The sequence below is a fragment of the Jaculus jaculus genome, chromosome 6, assembly GCF_020740685.1.
Source record: "Jaculus jaculus isolate mJacJac1 chromosome 6, mJacJac1.mat.Y.cur, whole genome shotgun sequence".
In the NCBI taxonomy this organism is placed as follows: Eukaryota; Metazoa; Chordata; class Mammalia; order Rodentia; family Dipodidae; genus Jaculus; species Jaculus jaculus.
In genome coordinates this window covers 81,868,979-81,887,158 of record NC_059107.1, presented here as the reverse complement: position 1 = coordinate 81,887,158, position 18,180 = coordinate 81,868,979, and the positions used below count along the sequence as shown (strand labels likewise).

General features: G+C 38.2%; 1 protein-coding gene across 4 annotated transcripts in view; it reads right to left on the bottom strand.

Annotated features, from left to right (window-relative positions):
• Positions 1 to 18,180, bottom strand: part of Cntn1 (contactin 1) — a 381,249-nt gene that overhangs the window by 167,140 nt on the left and 195,929 nt on the right. Inside the window, exon 1 of one of the 4 annotated variants that reach the window (XM_045152151.1) lies at positions 850 to 1,000. The exons of the other annotated variants lie outside the window; for them this stretch is intronic. The gene's annotated coding sequence lies outside the window, so the exon portion shown is untranslated. Of the gene's footprint in view, positions 1 to 849; positions 1,001 to 18,180 lie in introns of those variants that run through there. 4 annotated transcript variants of the gene reach the window in all.

Sequence of the window (18,180 nt, the reverse complement as noted above, 5' to 3'; positions counted from 1 at the left end):
AGAAGATTAAAAAAAGGAGAAAAAGAGAGAGGAGAGAAAAATCTTTATCATTTGGAGCAAATAGCACTATTAATTCCATTTTATTTTACATTCCTTACTTGTAAGCAGGTTTTAGCTTATTTTACAACACTTGTAAACACCATGCTCTAATATAAGATTAGACTGGGTATTATAGGCCTTTAGCTTATAGCCCAGCATCCTTGGTTCACTTAGCTATTGTGTATCCAGACATTGATTTCTTTTTTTTTTTTTTAACAATTTTTAACATATTTTATTTATTTATTTAAGAGATAAAGAGGCAGATATACACACACACAGATAGATAGATACACATATGCATCACATACACACACACACACACACACACACACACACACACACACACACACACACACATATATATGGAGAGAGAGAGAGAGAGAATGGGTACACCAGGGCCTCCAGCCACTACAAATGAAGTCCAGATGCATGCCCCGTCATGCATATGGCTGACATGGTTCCTAGGGAACTGAACCAGTGTCCTTTGGCTTTGCAGAAAAACACCTTAACTCTAAGCCATCTCTCCAGCCCCATCTATTTCTTTGTAACCACAGAATACACTACTCCTTTTTATCTATATTTCAATCCAATGATTTTAATTGAATTACTGGTAGAAAAAGTTATTTAATTATTTTATCTTTATGCATTAGGTCCTGGGTTCAATTCCTAGTACTACACATACAAACACAACAAATAAATAAATAAATAAATACATGCTTGGAAAAACATTTGCACAGGACATGTGTGGTAGTTTAAATGGATATACCCAATAGATTTAGCTGAATTAAAACTTCTTAGATTTCTAGCTACCTGGGTAGAAGAGGTGTCACTGGGTTGATCTTAGGGTCAGCTCTAGGGTGTGGGGGTAGATTTGAAAGTCCAATCTGAAGATATACAAAGTGGCTAGTTCCTCCTGGAGTTCCTTCTTCTGTCATTATGGAACTTTTCTTGGATCTGTAATCTTCAAATAAATATTCCTTCGTCCATGACTGTGCCTGGTCTGGAGGTTCATCTCAGCGACCTAAAGCTGTCTACTACAACATGCTTTTCTTTTCTTTTCTTTTCTTTTCTTTTCTTTTCTTTTCTTTTCTTTTCTTTTCTTTTCTTTTCTTTTCTTTTTTCTTTTCCTCTTTCTTTCTTTCTTTTTTTTTGAGATTGCTGTACAGCTTAGTCTAGGTCTAAATATAATATACTCTTTCTTTTTTTTTTTGGTTTTTTGAGGTAGAGTCTCACTCTAGCCCAGGCTGACCTGGAATTCACTATGGAGTCTCAGAGTGGCCTCGAACTCACAGCAATCCTCCTACCTCTGCCTCCCAAGTGCTGGGATTAAAGGCGTGCGCCACCACGCCTGGCTAATACACTCTTTCTGAACTTGATTTGATATAAAAACAGGAGGAATGACTATCCCTTTATTGAACCATATATATATATATATATATATATATATATGGCACTTCAAAGACCCTTCCTTTACACAGTTGCCTATAATATGCTCAGTATGTTCTTTGTGAGATCTCTAGTGCAGAAATCATCACCTTCTCCCTATTCACCTCCCTTTTACCATCTCTCTGAGGCATCCGAGGACCATAATTTGACTCCTATACCTCTGTTGCTGAGCCTTGCTTATCTGACTTCTAACTCAAAAAGCTCATCTTTTTGTTCCCCGCATTTTCTTCCCCCTTTTTAGTTTGCCTGCCCTCATATTTTCTCTATAATTCCAATAAAGTCCTACACGTGTTGTAGAATCCAGAATTTGAAAATGTTAGTTTTATGATGACACAAATATGATAATATAATTTCCTTATGTCATTCCCAAGAGTATGGAAATGAAATGCAGTACTATGTATTTTATGTCATCAAGAGATATTCAGGGGATAACTGAGATGCACAAACCTAAAATAAATGAAGATGCTGGTGGTAATTTTGCTTATGCTGCTGATAACTTATTCCCAACTGCAAACTACAGTATTTATGTTGAGGTTCTAATTCTGGGGACAATAATAAAATCTCCATTAAAATGTACCCTCCTCTAACCTTAACAGAAATCAGAAATGGTTAGAAATGTTTTATTGTCATGCATTATTTATACTTAGCATCATACTTTATTAGGACATTGTCGTACATGTATGTAATTTTTTTGATGACATTCACCCTCATTACCATCACTTGGCCATTTCCCAATCATTTAATCTGCTTTTATTCCACTAGTCAGCCTTGTAATTTCATGTCTTAAATTTTTATTTTATTATTATTTTAAAATATTTTATATATTATTTACTTATTTATGAGAGAAGAGAAAGAAACAAAGAAAGAGAGAAGGAGAAACCGAGAGAGAAAGAGAATGAGCATGCCAGGGCCTCTAACCACTGTGAACGAACTCCAGACACATGTGCCACCTTGTTCATCTGGCTTACATGGGTATTGGGGAATCAAACCTAGGTCCTTAGGCTTTGCAGGCAAGTGCCTTAACTGCTAAGCCATCTTTCTAGCCCTATTTTATTATTTTTTGAGACCCAATGAATTAAGCTAGACCCAATGAATTGCTTACAGAAACATGGGCCCGGCATTATTTATAGGAGTATGGGCAATTTAGCAGTGGCTGCATTGAAGAGTCTGATTCTCCAGCCACAAGCAACCTTTAACTGCCTACAAATCCTTAGGGAGGGTTGAGACCTCATCATTTCCTTCCCTTGAGTATGGATCAAGTTTGAAAATTCATATTTTTACTTTGTTGCAAAAGCTATTGAAAGAAAAGTATCTGAAGTTCATGGTATGCTAATTGTACTTCTCCAATAAAGGCACATTTAATAGATAAAAGTCTCAGGGCTAGAGAAATGACTTAGAGATTAAGGCATTTGCCTGCAAAGCCAAGTATCCTTGTTTGATTCTCCAGGATCCATGTAAGACAGGTGCGCAAGGGGGCACATGCATCTGGCACACCCATTCTCTCCCTCTCTCTCTCTGTGACTCTGCCTCTGCCTCTTTCTCTCTCCTAAATAAATAAATAAAGTAAAAAATAAAATATTTTTTTAAAAAAGAAAAAAGGCTAAAATTCCCTCCTGGGTCTGTTTTAAAACACTATTAATCAATGAGACTAAAAACCTATAAAAGGACCCTATATTCCTTGTGACAACAACATAGCAGAAGTCTCATGCCACAATGTTGAGTGTAAAATATAAACTAAATTAGCACAAGAAAGCCATTCTGAAAGAAATATACTCATGTTGTAATACTCAACAAAAAATATACTTGAACCTTGTCTAAATTCCTGATGATCTACAGTGTAACAACTTGTGAAAGAAAAACATGAGATCTTCATTTTAATGATGATGGATTTTAAGGACATATTTACTGTCTTAATTCTCATGACTTCTAACACTTTGTGGGGGGCTGGCAAGAAGCTTATTGATAATAAATAAGCCAGGATATATATATATTCTTTTCAATACATAATTATTGTGCAATGAAAAGGTGCTTTATTTCTAGAAAAATGTAAATTGAATTCTTAGAAAAATCATAGTGAAAATGGGTCATGTAAAAGACAGGCAATATTTAGGATGTTGGGGCTGAAGAGATGACTCAGTAGTTAAGGCACCTACCTGCAAAGCCTAAGGAACCTAGTTTGACTTCTCAGTATCCATGTAAAGCCAGATGCACAAGGTGGTGCATGTGTCAGGAGTTTGTTTGCAGTGGCTGGAGGCCCTGGGTCACCCATATATACACCTCCCTGCCTCTCTCTCTCTCTCTCTCCCTCCCTCTCATAAATAAAAAATAAGTATCTAGGAGCTTAAGAGATTGCTTAGTGGTCAGGCTTTTGCCTGCAAAGCCTCAGGACCCAAGTTAGATTCCCCTGTACCCATGTAAAGCTAGATGCCCACGAAATAAATAAAAAACTATTTTAAAAATAAAATATTTAGGATGTCATTGTAAAACATCCAACAGATAATTTTCAGTGGTAAAATTTAACTAGGGGCTTAGGAGAAGGCTCAGTAAAGTGTATGGCATGCAAACATGAGGACCTGAGATTGGAGCCCCAACACACACATAAAAGCTGGTCATGTGCAGCTAGACATGTAATCCCAGTGCTGCAGAGGTGGAGAAAGGAGGACCTAACCAAGTCAGTGAGCTCCAAGGTCAATAAGAGACCAAAAACTATGGTGGAGAGAATTGAGGAAGAAACCCACTGTCAACTTTTGGCCTTCACATAAATGTGCACACATACAATTATATTTAAAAAAGCTTACAACAATCCTTTTCTCAGAGTTCTGGGAAGGCAAGAACTATATACCTACGAAAGCTACATTAACTTTGATATTTTCACTTTTGAGTTTTACTTCTTTTACTAAACAGGACTAACTAGTAAAAAAAAAAACAGTATAAAAATGTTTCTCCTTTCAGTATCTGAAACAACAAAAATGAAGACTAATTACTTCAGAAGTCATGGAAATCAAGTAAATGATCTTTGGACAGATCTTGAGATTTTTATTTCAATGTTGTAGCGTGTCAACTGCAGATCTAAAGGAAAGAAAGATACTGATGAGTGAGAAATGGTTAGGCATTCTAAGTTTTGGAACACAAAATATTTCGTGACCCATTTCTTGGTATTTTGGTTTTTTATTCCTCCCATGATGCTCTGCACCATATGCAGGATGATTTCCTTTAGTGGGGAGGAATAGAAAATGTAAGCATAGTAAAACTGCTGTTTCTATCAAACAGTTACTTTTAAAAGATTAACAGGTAATATATTTGAAAAATTTGTCAACTATAAATGTATAATTTCATTTTGCAGCTTGCATCTTTGGCAAATTGCTCAAGCTTTAACTGTGATTTTACTCGCATAATAAATAAATGCAAAATCAAACAGCTGCATGAGGCTTCCCTATGACATGTTTACTAGGAAATTATCTGGTAAGATGTATTATTCTGCTAGTGTTAGGAAGCTCAATATTGCCAGGCTTGGGGAACACTGGTGATGGACTTCCCCTCGTAACCAACAGCCTATAAAACCAAGGACTGGAACTATGGGTCTCTGGTGACTAGTAAGCGGGGTGGACTTGAATGCTGTCTCTGGACATGTGGCATTCTGAGCTGCCTCAATGGGCTCCCTTCAATAAAGGTCAAACTATTATTATAGCTACTGGGAACACAGTCTAGTCATGGAAGCCCTAATAAGCTAGGATCTGCCAATTAGATGAATGAGAAACAGAGAAAGCATAGCTACCTCATGATGTCACACTGAGCCTCTGTAATAGTTACCTTTCTCACTGCTGGGAGAAATACCCAAGAAAATCAGCCTGAGGGAGGAAGGGTTTATTTTAGTTTTGGTTTGAGGTTATAGTCTATCAGGCTGAGAAGGCAAGGCAGAAGGAGCTGGAGGCAACTAGTCGCATTCAGACTGTGGTCAGGACGCAGACAGCAATGAATGCACCTATTAAGCTCTCTTTCCCCTGTTCATTCAGGGCAGGACTCCAGCCCAGGGAATGGTGTCACCTAAGGTCAAGGTGTGTCTTCCCACCTCAATAAACCTAATCAAGTAATCCTGCACAAGCACGCTTCTTGCCTCATTGACCTTAGGTCCTGTCAAGTTTACAATTAATATTAAGCCACCACCTCTCCCAAAGTCCATCTTAGAAGTCTGACATGACTATTAGGTTTAAACAGAAGACAAGAGATATAAATAAATAAGCAGTCCTGGTCAGGTATGGTTCTACCCATCACTGTCTCCTCATTATCTCAGTTACATTTTCTCCCATAAGACAGTCTAACAAGTGTTTAGAACTGTGTGAAATTTCATTCTCAGAATCAATCTTCCCCTCTGTATGATACTAGGGCTCTAGCTATTTCCTTCTCAAAGCCTGTAACTCCTAGGGAAAATTTTTATTTCTTGGGGTCTACTGTCTCAATAGTCTGATAGCCAAAGGGAGGGCATGCATCTGTTTAGAATGTCTTCAGTCCTGTTACAAAATCACATAAGCTTATCAAACACTTGGACAGGAAAATAGACCCTCAGCTCTATGCCAGAAACCTGAGAAATTGAAAAGAACTTCCTAAAATGTAGACTGGTCCCTCAACCATTTTCTACTTTCACCCTTGACAGTGCTCCACTGTGTAATAAACTTTGCCTAATGTCTACACTACAGTCTGTGAGTATCAACTAAACTATTTTCACAGACAATACAGCCTTGGAGCTAGATTATGGGGACAATAGTAAAAGAGAATTGGGAATAAGATAGATTTCTAAAAGCAGTCAGGCAGGGACAGAAGCCCATAGAGATCAAGGAAATTCCACTTGGTCTTATCTGGCAGACTAGGACATGTGTGTGATCAAGTCTCATCCAAGATGGCTGCAAGCAGCCCTCCATGGCAGAAACATTCCTTCCACCTCCTCAGTTCAGCATCCCTACAGAGGCTGGCCCCTTCTAAACCATATATGTAGTAGATTTGATGTATATTATATATATGGTATATGTGATATATATATACTATATACATGTGTTTAGGTTTGTGTGAATACAGACATGGAAGGCAAACTAGACCATGTCAACAACTAGATTCTAAAGCATCAGTTATTAATAAACTAAAAGTTAACTTTAACACCCTTAAATAAAGAAAAGGTAGTGACAATAAAAATGCTACTTATTCAAGCTGTAGCCTTATAACTGTATACAGCAAGAGGCTGCCCACTTCAATAGGAATAGTTATCCCTTGGTCAGTAAGTACTTAATTTCAATGAGGTTTTTTTGCTGGTTGGGTATGAAAGCATCACACATTATTTTCTGCTGGTGATTTCCTCTATTGTGCCGTATTATCCTTTGATTTGTGACTTCTTGATCACATCGCTTAGCTGCCCAGTGGAGAAGCCCATTCGGTGAAGCACAGTAAACTACACAGCAAGATATGGCCAGATCTCCAGCCTCTGTGGGCTTCAAGGATGTAAATAAATGAAGAGACAAAGAAAGATAAGAGCATTTCTGGCAGAGATGTGTAGTTACAGGCAGCCTCATGTCTTCCTGACAACTCAGGAAATGGGGGTGCTTCCTGTCTCAGAGGCCACATGCTGCTGGTCAGCTCTGGGAATTCTCTGGCTTGCATGACAAGACCCTGCAGCTTCTCACACTCACAGACCAGGCCTGATGGGTGTGGGTAGCAGAGTGCAGCTGAGCTCCACGAGCCTCTAGCTTTTACCAGTACTTATCCACAAAACCCATCACCATAGTTCTCCTGTATGTTAAGAGAAATTAGGAAACAGAAATTGGTACATGAAAATGGATTCATCCACAGTTTGGCCTAAAGGGCTTGGAATATAATTTCCTGCCCACAATGCCTGTTGCCCTCCTACAGTGAATAGAAAACCAGGAAGTAAAGGTTAGAATACATGTGAGTTTAACCATAAGGTAGTCTAATTTGTCATTTCCTAGAGGACAGAGAACATGGACCCTAAGTTGACTCTACTCTTTTATAGAGAGGCTTTTTATTCAAGTCCCAGAAGAGGAGAATTGGGTCTTCAGCAGCCCTCATTCTTAAGGAGAAAAGATTCTCCACCCATTCTGATTCTGATTAGCTTCTCTGTCCTTAATTCTATTCCTCTGGTAAGTATATTTTCCTTGAATATCAGCTTCAAGCTCCCAACACCTGTATTTATTTTAAGCACATTAATTTTAAAAGTGAAAAAGTGGTGGTAGACTGACAGTGGTAGGAGGGATGTGTCTCTCTCGCAGACTTCCTCTCCCCAAGGGCCGCAATGTAGGGTCACAGTGACAGGGAATCCCTTCTTCCTTCACCTTTGTTCTTCACCTGCTTGTTCTCCTCTCTCCCTTTTCCTTATTCCTTTTTTTAAATTTTATTTTATTCATGAGAGAGAGAGAGAGAAATAGGGAGATAGAGGAGAGAGGGAAAGCTTCTGCAAACTAACTCCAGACACACGTGCCACCTGGTTCATCTGGCTTATGTGAGTCCTAGGGAAAGGAACCTGGGTGCTTAGGCTTTTCAGACTATGTCTCCAGCCCCCTTGTTCCTCAAGACCACAATTTCCAGAACTGTGAGTTAAGACCCTGTATAGTGTTGCACAACTGAATGCAAGGAGCATGACTGGCAACAGTCAATGGTGTGTGAATCAGCTGCGGCAGAAGAGCAGGGGGAAAAGGGGCACTATGATTAGCACTTGAAAGAAACCAAGGGCAGAGACAAAGTCTGTAAACTCCAGCCAAGACCCTCATGTTGGGGACAAAACATGCCCGATGTACAAAGGGAGAAGGTGGGTGCTTTGTAAATGACCCATAAAGGGTCACTACTCTTGGGACTCAGCACCATCGAGCATCTCACCTTCTTTCCCACCTGTGTGGCCCACTTCCTTGGCTAGTGCTCTCTTTCATAATGAAGTTTTTCTGTTTATACCACTATTCTCATTTCCTTGGCCTAATTTCTTTTCATTTATTTATTTACTTAGAGAGAGAAAGAGAGAGAATGGGCATGCCAGGGCTTTCAGCTGCTGCAAACAAATCCGAGATGCCTGTGCCCTTTGTGTGCATGTTCAACATTGCACACTTGTGTCACTGTGTATCTGGCTACGTGGGACTTGCACATGAGTTCTTTGCCTTCACAGGCATAAGCCTTAACTGCTAAGCCATCTATTCATCCCTAATTTCTTTGTTTCTGGGGCTGAAGAACCTAAAAATCATTGTGTGTCCTCACCAGATCCTGATCCCCACTTAAAACACAATGCCTTAAATTAATTTAAGACCAGACATAATAAATCCAGGTGTTTCTGGAAGCACTCTCTTGAGTAGTGTGGTGTGCCTGCATGGCACCCTCGGAGCTGACCACAACTGGCACACTGCACTGCGAGCTGTCTGACCCAGCAACGCAAAAGAACATGGCCTGAAACACTTCGGTTCAGTTCCAGACTATTGTATGTTATGACATGTTGTACTTTCAATGTACACAAAAAGTTCTGTGCTATCATGAAAACACAAAAAGATTAATTATTGAAAATATAGTATTAATATTTTCCTGCCATCATTCTGTAACAGTTCTCAAATGCATTGTGTTAGAATGTTTGATTTTAAAAATTGCTATTTGAGTTGCTGACTTCAGTTTCATAAGAAAATTGTTGAATTAATTTGGATTGGGGATTAAAACAGAACTTTGAACAATTTCTGAAATGGCTTTAAACATGGGTCTTTTAGCTTTGTAGGCAAGTGCCTTAACTGCTAAGACATCTCTCCAGCCCCTCTTCTTCCATTTTGAAATTCATATGTATGCAAACTAGAGTTTTCAATATTGATCATTATAAAATCAAAACACTATAAAATCAAAAACTGCTATGAATATATTTATGATTTATTAATAGTAAAATCTGTTTTATATATCTATTTTGTATACCTATATTTCTGAAGTTGTGAAAAATTTCTCAGTTGAAAAGCAGTAGGAAGTGGTACCTATGTTAATCTCCATTGTCAACCTGATCAGACCAGGAATCATAAGAGACACACCTCTTGGGGAGGTTTGTGAGGGCATTTCTAGGCTGGACTAACTGAGAAAGCAAGACCTTCCACCAGAGTGGGCAGCCCTTTTATTTGCAGCGGATATCTAAAGAACTTCCTAGAGAAGTCCCGTTTGCCTGGCTACTCCTGCTACTTGCTGGTGTGTACAGCTACCATGCTGCTTCTCTCCTGCACTGATATTGGGAAGTAGCTTCTGTACCCTTCCAATGTGGACTGAAGACCAGCAGCTCTTTAGAAATCCTTCAGGCCTTCAATGCCTTTTGAATGTGTCTGTGTATAGTTAGATGTGTGAGCAACTCCTAAGAATAATTAGTAGCCTAAGTATTTTTATTTTATATGAGGTCCTACAGAATATATAGCCATTCCAATGTTGGATAATTACTATAGTATGCTAATTAAATTAATTAATTAATTACTATCGTATGCTAATTAAAGTTTGGATTATTTTCACTTCTCACAATCTATAGATAAAATAATGCATGCAGGCTAGAGAGATGGCTTAGTGGTTAAGGTTCTTGCCTGCAAAGCCAAAGGACCTCGGTTTGATTCCCCAGTACCCACACAAAGCCAGATGTACAAGGTGGATGTGAGTCTGATATCTTTTGCAGTGGCTAGAGACCTGGTGCACCCATTCTCATATTCCTTCTGTCTCTCTCTCTCAAATAAATAAAATATTTAAAAAAACATGAATTCAAGTGTGTTGTGAGGTCACATCTTAACAAACACACTCTTAAAATCAACAGGCATGCATCATACAGTAGTCTAACTTTTGAAGTTATATCTGGACTGTACTTTGTGTGGCATTTAATCTGAATGAAAAGTGAACATCCTCTATATCTATATCTGATTGGCTTTGTCATCCTGTAAGTAAAAAGCCATTTTTATGTACTGCCTTGACTGACACAGGAACAGTTACTAACATCTATACTAGACTCTCTCCTTAGATGATAATGAACGGACTCAATGTGTTTTCACTTCCCTTGCTCCCCAACTGTAATTCAAATTGGTCTAAGATATCTGGAGAACTACAAACACTGTGTGCAGGAATACCTTCCCAGTGAATTATATCTAATAACCCAAAGTAGAATTTAATAAGAAGCCTTTGACAGTTAAAAAATAGATTCCTATGCTAGCAAGACAGAATATTAAAACATTTTTCTCTTTTTCCCTCACAGACACATTCAAAAGGGCCAGACCTGTGAGAAACAAGCCAGATGGCAGAGTTCATGCAACTTCCACAGGTAGATAAAAAGACTTCCTGAGTTATGCTAGCTTCTCTTTGTGGCATTATTCCTCTCTGGAAGTATGGTGTCTACTGAAACACCTTAATTGCTGCTGTTTTATATTCTGTCTTCACAGGTTTCACTCTAAGTCATTACCTGCACATGCTCAGAATGGTAGTATGTCCTGAACACAAAATAGCAGGCAGTGAGTCTACTTCATCCAGAAAAAGGTGCATACAGCTTCCAAACACCTCCTAACAAGGGACCTGCCCAGGATGAGATGATGTTGATGATCTTATAACTGCTATGAACTGCTGGTAAGGATGAGAAATACTCCATAGGTGAGTAATATTTCTCCTGAGAGGGCATTTTGTGACCAGTGACAATTTATTTTTAATAAAAGGAAAAAATCCCTGACTATAAGTAATTATATGTCTATATAAACCAAGAAGGCATTCATATGTATTTTATTTCTTTAATTCCTAGTAACAACACAAGAGAATTTTGTTTTAAAATAAGTTTGATTCAGTTTTGAAAATTCAACAAGAATTTATTTTGGGAATACACATTTGTGCAATAGCCGTTGACTTCAATATTCCATTCTCACCAACCGACATTCTATCCAGACAAATAGCTGAATTGAATGGCACCATAGATAAGATGACTTAACAGAAATCTACCAAACATTTCACTCAAATATTGCAGAATACACATTCTTCTCAGCAGCCCACATAATTTTCTGTAAAATAGATCAGATATTTTGATTCAAAATGACAGTAAATATCAAAAAATGGAAATAAGTTCCAATATGTTATCTGATTGTAATGCAATCAAATTATAAATCCACACCAAGGAAAAATAGAATATATCCAAAATCATAGATTAAACAATACACTATTGGATGTTAAATGTCATTGATGAAAACAGAAAGAAAATCAAGAATTTTCAGAAATTAATGAAAATGAAAACTCAGCATATTAAAAACTTAAAAGAGAGACTTCCGGTTAAGATGGCAGCATAGGCACCACGCCAAAGCAGCCTAGGGGGGAAAAAGACCAAAAAAACTCAGCAAAATATACACTTTTACTAAAAAGCAAGATGTTTAGGAAATTGGAACAGCAGCAGAGAAGTAGAAGAGATCCAGGGCATCCAGAGCCCGCATAGGCTGGCAAAAGCAGCCCCGCAGATCCACCAATCATGGCAGTGGCAGTGCACCAGAAAGCCACCAGGATCGGCTTGAGCCACAGGAAAAAGCCAGGTGAGGGGAGCTTCCACTTACACTGAGCTCTCCACAAACTCTAGGAACGTGAAGGGAGAGCAGCAGTGAACAACGGAACAACAGAGGAGCAGATCACAAGGTAGAAGAGCACATGGAACAGCAAGGGAACTAGAGCAGCATCGGCTCCCTCCCCTCCCCCCACCACCTGTGCCCAGCTCCAGAGAACAGAGCTCCTGGGACCCGGCCACGCCAACTTGAGCCGACAATGGGACCCAAGAAGGAGCAGAGTCCAGCAGCAACACCAGCGGCTCCAGCCCAGCAACAGGGGCCCCAGCAACAGTGGATGCAGCAAGCAGCTTCAGCAGCAGCAGCGGCAGTTACAAGGGAAGCTTCAGAGGCAGCAGCAGGGGATCCAGCAGTGGCAGCTACAGCAGAAGCAGTGGCGGATCCAGCAATGGCAGCTTTAGAAGCAGCAGCAATGGATCCAGCAGTGGCATCTTCAGCAGCAGCAGTAGCGGTACCAGCAGCAGGGGTGCTGATCTGCAGGGCCACAGTTGCCAGGCTTGGTTTGACCCACAGGGAAAGACAGTGGCCAGCTCCAGAAATCAGAACAGCAGCCCAACGACCCAGCCAGCAACTTGACTAAGACCAAATTCATCCAAAAAGGTAACTGGGATTGCACAAGGGAAGGGTCTCACTTGGTCACAAACTGACTTAGATCCCTCAACAGACCATAAATCTTAACCTCTTTGATGACAGAGGATCTGGTTGTTATAATACCTAGTCTTACATAAATACTCAGTGATGTTTCTGAGTGAATGTATACAGTGTTTAGTTAAATTTTAGTATCTACCTGTATTTCATTCCACTCAGCCTCCTTGAATACTCCCTTAGCAGTCAAACTCAACCCCTAGGCACACTTTTGTAGATACTCTGAGAGTCTTAAGAGCCACACCTAACACCTTAAGCTCCTACCCTGAAGATATATAACATCAAATCAATTGATACAGCTAAGAATACCCAGCTAGCTAGAAAATCCAAGCATTAACTTAATCCAAGATGCAAAAATATATACATTATAACACAAGAAACACTAAAAAGCAAGACAATATAAATCCACCTAAAAGTATTAATGCATCAGAAATGGCCTTCAGTGAGAACAAGTTAGAGGAAATGCCTGAGAAAGATTTCAAAAGAATGATTGTAAATATGTTCAAAGAAGTCAAAGAACAAATCCAAGGAGTCAAAGAGGAAATCAAAGGAATCAAAGAAGACACAGGACACCAATTTAATGAAATAAAGAAGGCAATACAAGACATAAATAAGGAAATAGAAATAATAAAGAAAAACCAGTCAGAATTACTATCAATGAAGAACACAGTTAAATGAAATTAAAAAAAAAAAAAAAAAAAAAAAAAAAACTCTGTAGAAAATCTCACCAGTAGAATGGATGAAGGAGAGAACAGAAGATCTAAACTAGAATACCAGGTGGCAGATCTAATACAGTCCAACAAAGAGAAAGACAAACTGATAGAAAAGTATGAATGGGAATTTCAAGATATTTGGGACACTATGAAAAGATCAAATGTAAGAATTCAGGGCATAATAGAAGGAGAAGAATTTCATTCCAAAGGCATAGTAGGAGTCTTCAACAAAATCATAGAAGAAAACTTCCCCCACATTGGGAAAGAGGTACCAATGCAGATACAGGAAGCCTTTTGAACCCCAGCCAGACAAAACCTGGAAAGAACCTCTCCTTGCCATATTATAATCAAACTACAGAACACACAAACCAAAGAAAAAATATTGAAAGCAGTTAAAGAGAAAAATCAAGTTACCTACAAAGGCAAGCCCATCAGGATTACAGTAGATTATTCAACACAAACTTTAAAAGCCATAAGGGCTTGGAGTGATGTATTCAAAGTTCTGAAAGATAACAACTTCCAACCAAGGTTTCTTTATCCTGCAAAGCTATCCATTCAAATAGATGGAGAAATAAGGATAATCCATGACAAAAGCAGGTTAAAGGAGTATTTGAAGACAATACCAGCTCTACAGAAAATACTTGAAAGAATCCGCCATGCCAAATAGAAGGAAAAGTACACATATAATAAACCTAGAAAAAACAAGCAGTACTCCAATACTAGTTAACACAAGAGAGCAAAGGTAGAACCAGAACCACAAAAAAAAAAATGGCAAACATAAATACACACCTTTCAATAATATCTCTTAATATCAACAGCTTCAATGCCCCAACAAAAAGACATAGGTTTGCAGACTGGGTTAAAAACCAGGAACCTACAATTTGTTGTCTTCAAGAAACTCACCTTTCAACAAAGGATAGGCATTATCTTAGGGTAAAAGGTTGGAAAATAGTGTTTCAAGGAAATGGGCCTAGAAAACAAGCAGGGGTTGCTATCCTAATATCTGACAAGGTAGACATCAGACCAACACTAGTCAAGAAACATAAGGAAGGTCACTTTATATAGATTAAGGGCACACTCCAACAGGAGGACATTACAATCCTAAACATATATGCACCAAACATGGGGGCTCCCAAATTCATCAAACAAACACTATTAGAACTAAGGTCGCAGATAACACCAAACACAGTGGTGGTGGGTGACTTTAACACCCCACACCCATCGATTGACAGGTCATTCCGAGGAAAAATAAACAGAGAGGCATCTGGATTAATGAGGTCATAGAAGGAATGGACCTAACAAATATATAGAGGACATTTCATCCAAATAATGCAGAATATTCATTCTTTTCAGCAGCACATGAAACATTCTCTAAAATAGACCGTATATTAGGACACAAAGCAAATCTTAAAAAAATCAGGAAAACTGAATTGCATTCTATCTGACCACAATGGAATTAAACTACAAATCAATAGCAAGAAACGCTATAGACCATACACAGAATCATGGAAACTAAACAATACACTACTAAATGATGAATGGGTCAATGAAGATATCAAGAAGGAAATCAAAAACTTTATTGAGTCAAATGATAATGGGAACACAACATACCAAAATCTCTGGGACACAATGAAGGCATTTGTAAGAGGTAAATTTATAGCTTTAAGTGCCTATATTAAGAAATTAGAAAGGTTGCAAGTAGATGACCTAATGCTCCAACTTAAAGCCTTGGAAAAAGAAGAACAAGGCAACCAAAAATCAGTAGGTGGGAAGAAATAATAAAGATTAGGGCAGAAATTAATGAAATAGAAACAAAAAAAAAATCCAAAAAAAAATGAAACAAAGAGTTGGGTCTTTGAAAGGATGAACAAGATTGATAAACCCTTAGCAAATCTGACCAAAAGAAAGAGAGATGAGAAATAAATTAATAAAATTAGAGATGAAAAAGGTAACATCACAACAGATTTCAGAGAAATTCAAAAAATCATAGGGACATGCTATAAAAGCATATCCTCCACAAAGTACAAAACTCTGAAAGAAATGGATGTTTCCTAGATTTATATGACCTACCTAAATTAAATCAAGATGAGATTAATCACTTAAATAGACCTATAACTCGCATGGAGATCCGAACAGTTATCAATAATCTCCCAACTAAAAAAAGCCCAGGCCCAGATGGATTCACTGCTGAATTTTACCAGACCTTCAAGGAAGAGCTAACACCAATGTTTCTTAAGCTTTTCCAGGAAATAGAAAAAGAAGGAATTCTACCAAATTCCTTCTATGAAGCCAGCATCACCCTTATCCCAAAACCATGCAAAGATAGAACAAAAAAAAGAAAATTACAGACCAATCTCCCTCATGAACATAGATGCAAAAATTCTCAACAAAATATTGGCAAACAGAATACAAGAACATATCACAAAGATCATTCATCCTGACCAAGTAGGCTTTATCCCAGAGATGCAGGGATGGTTCAATATATGCAAATATATAAATATAATACATTATATAAATGGATTGCAGGACAAAAACCACATGATCATCTCATTAGACACAGAGAAAGTATTTGACAAAATCCAACATCCCTTCATGATAAAAGTCCTACAGAGACTGGGAATAGAAGGAACATATCTCAATATAATAAGAGCTATTTATGACACGCATACAGCCAAAATATTACTAAATGTGGAAGCTTTTCCACTAAAATCAGGAACAAGACAAGGGTGTCCACTGTCCTCACTTTTATTTAATATAGTTCTGGAAGTCTCAGCCATAACAATAAGGCAAGAGACACACATAAAAGGGATACAATTTGGAAAGGAAGAGATCAAGTTATCATTATTTGCAGATGACATGATTCTAATCATAAAGGACCCTGAAGACTCTACTAGCAAACTGAGAGAGCTGATTAAAACCTACAGCCATGTAGCAGGATACAAAATAAATACACAGAAATCAGTAGCCTTCATATATGCTAACAACAAACACAGAGGGGATGAAATCAGAGAATCACTTCCATTCAAAATTGCATAAAAAAATAAAGTACCTTGGAATAAACCTAACCAAGGAAGAAAAGAATCTCTACAATGAGAACTTTAAAACTTTTAAAAAGACAGCCTCTTCAGCAAATGATGTTGGGAAAACTGGATATATATCTGTAGAAGGATGAAAATAGATTTTTCTCTTTCTCCATGCACAAGAATTAAGTCCAAATGGATAAAAGACCTTAACATCAGACCTGAAATACTGAAACTGCTAAAGGAAAAAGTAGGAGAAACCCTTCACCATATTGGTCTTGGCAAAGAGTTTCTTAATACAACTCCAATTGCTCAGGCAATAAAACCACAGATTGATCACTGGGACCTCATGAAATTACAAAGATTTTGCACTGCAAAGGACACAGTGAAAAAAGAGGCAACCTACAGAACAGGAAAAATTCTTCGCCAGCTATATATCTGAGAAAGGATTAATATCTAGGATATATTAAGAACTCAAAAAGTTAAATAATAAGGAATCAAACAAGCCAATCAAAAAATGGGCTATGGAGCTAAGTAGAGCATTCTCAAAGGAAGAAATACAAATGGCAATATAAGCATCTAAAAAAATGTTCTACGTCACTAGTCATCAGGGAAATGCAGATTAAAACTACATTGAGATTCCATCTCACTCCTGTCAGATTGGCCACCATCTTGAAAACAAATGATCATAAATGTTGGCGGGGATGTGGAAAAAGAGGAACCCTTCTACACTGCTGGTGGGAATGCAATATGGTGCAGCCATTGTGGAAATCAGTGTGGAGGTTCCTAAAACAGCTAAAGATTGATCTACCATATGACCCAGCTATAGCACTCCTAGGCATATATCCTAAAGACTCATCTTATTTCCTTAGAAGTACGTGCTCAACCATGTTTATTGCTGCTCAATTTATAATAGCTGGGAAATGGAACCAGCCTTGATGTCCCTCAATTGATGAGTGGATAATGAAGATGTGGCACATTTATACAATGGAGTTCTACTTAGCGGTAAAGAAAAATGAAGTTATGAAATTTGCAGAAACATGGATGGACCTGGAAAGGATTATACTCCGTGAGGTAACCCAGACCCAGAAAGCCAAGCGCCACATGTTCTCCCTCATATGTGGATCCTAGCTACAGATGATTGGTCTTCTGCGTGAGAAGGAAAATACTTGGTAGCAGAGGCCAGTAAGTTTAAAAGGAGACATAAAAGGAAGAGAAGGGAAGGGAAGAGGGTACTTAATAGGTTGATATTGTATATATGTAAGTACAATGATTGAGATGGGAGGTAATATGATGGAGAATGGAATTTCAAAGGGGAATGTTCGGGGAGTGGAGGGTATTACCATGGGAAATTTTTTATAGTCATGGAAAATGTTAATAAAAATTGTGAAAAGAAAAAAAAAACTTAAAAGATATACTGAAAGCAGTCATAAGAGGACGATTCATAGCTCAATGTTCCTATATTAAAAAAATCTGAGAGACCTTGGGCTGCAAAAACTTAGTAGTTAAGGCACTTGTTTGTGAATCCTAAGGACCCAGGTTTGATTCCCCAGTACCTACATAAGCCAGATGTACAAGGAGACCCATATGTCTGGAGTTCATTTGCCGTGGCTTAATGCTTAAGACCCTGTTGTGCCCATCTCTCTGTGTCTGTCTTTCTTGTTTTTTAAAATGTTTTTGTTCATTTTTACTTATATATTTGAGAGAAACAGTCACAGAGAGAGAAAGAGGCAGAGAGAGAGAGAGAGAGAG